This window comes from Elephantulus edwardii, unplaced genomic scaffold (assembly GCF_000299155.1).
Source record: "Elephantulus edwardii isolate Elephantulus edwardi_28Jun2011 unplaced genomic scaffold, EleEdw1.0 scaffold00119, whole genome shotgun sequence".
Taxonomy (NCBI): Eukaryota; Metazoa; Chordata; class Mammalia; order Macroscelidea; family Macroscelididae; genus Elephantulus; species Elephantulus edwardii.
In genome coordinates, this window is record NW_006399869.1 from 1,574,213 (window position 1) to 1,575,557 (window position 1,345).

Here is a 1,345-nt window from a genome sequence, read left to right on the forward strand (position 1 = left end):
TATCTTCAGAGAGAAAGTAGGACTAGCTATTGGCAAAATATGATAACTAAATGATACTAGAAAACTATGAAAATGACCCTGTTTTTCTTTACCTTTTCATCTCCAGTGTAGTGGATCTAGATCCATTTTTAAATAAAATGTTGTGAGTCATAGTATTATATCCATATGAATAATAAGGAAGTCCAGTGAATACCACTATCAATAAAATATATGTGTCTACAATAAGAGAAAAAAGGGAGTAAATAAATGAGTTCTATCAACCTGTGCATTTAGAAAGCTATCAAACATGCAAAAAAGATGCACTACTACTACTATGACGACGACGACGACATGGCTGGAATGCAAAAGTTGGTTTTAGGAAAGAAGAAACAGTAGTTGTAAAACATGGACTTGGTGACAGAAATAAGGCTGAGGACAGAATGATAGCATTCTGTACTATCAATGATTTATTCATAGCAAATACTTTTTACAAGAAACAAAACTCAGACTATATATACAGATTTTACCTGATGGTATGCACAGGAATCAGATCAATTACATATATGGAAGGAATTTTTGAAGAAGGTCAATATCATCACGGAAAACTAGGCAAGATTTTGATTGTGGAACAGACCATCAACTACTCATATGTAAGTTCAAACTAAAGCTAAAGAAGGTTAAATCAAATCCATAGGAACAAAAATTTGACCTTGCATCTATCCCACCTGAATTTCAAAACCATCTCAGAAACAGATCTGAAGCCTTGAACCCTAATAAGTGAGGAACAGATGACCTGTGGAAGGATATCAAGAATATTATCCACAAATAATGCAAAAAGTCATTACACACACAGAAGAAGAAAGACTGAGATAGATATCAGAAGAGACTCAAAATATTGCATTCTGGTGCCAAGAAACCAAAGGGAAGAAAGGAGTAAGTTAAAGAGTTGGACAAATTTTAAAAAGACAGGTTAGGAAGACAAAAAAAAGTAATATAATAAACTGTACAAAGAACTGGAGTCAGAAAACCAAAAAGACGAATTTGCTTTGCATTTCTTAAGCTAAAGGGAACTGAGGAACAAATTGAAGCCTCATATTGAACTGCTTAAGATGGTATGGGCAGAATATTGAATGACCCAGGAAGCATCAAAAGAAGGCGGAAGGTGTATACAGAGTCACTGTACAAAAAGAATTGACTGACACAAGAGAGTTTCATGAAACAATGTATGATCTCTAGTCAGTGGTGATTAAAAGGAAGTTCAGGCTCTCCTAAAATTAGAAGGGGGGGAAAAGGGGCAAAAAGCAAGGCCCCAAGAGTTGATGGATTATCAAATAGATGCTGCCCTAGACATGCTCCCCAGGCTATG

At 35.3% G+C, this 1,345-nt stretch overlaps 1 pseudogene; it reads left to right on the forward strand.

The window, feature by feature from the left end:
• The first annotated feature begins 297 nt into the window (after positions 1-297).
• LOC102877560 overlaps positions 298-1,345 on the forward strand; it is a 163,120-nt pseudogene continuing 162,072 nt past the window's right edge.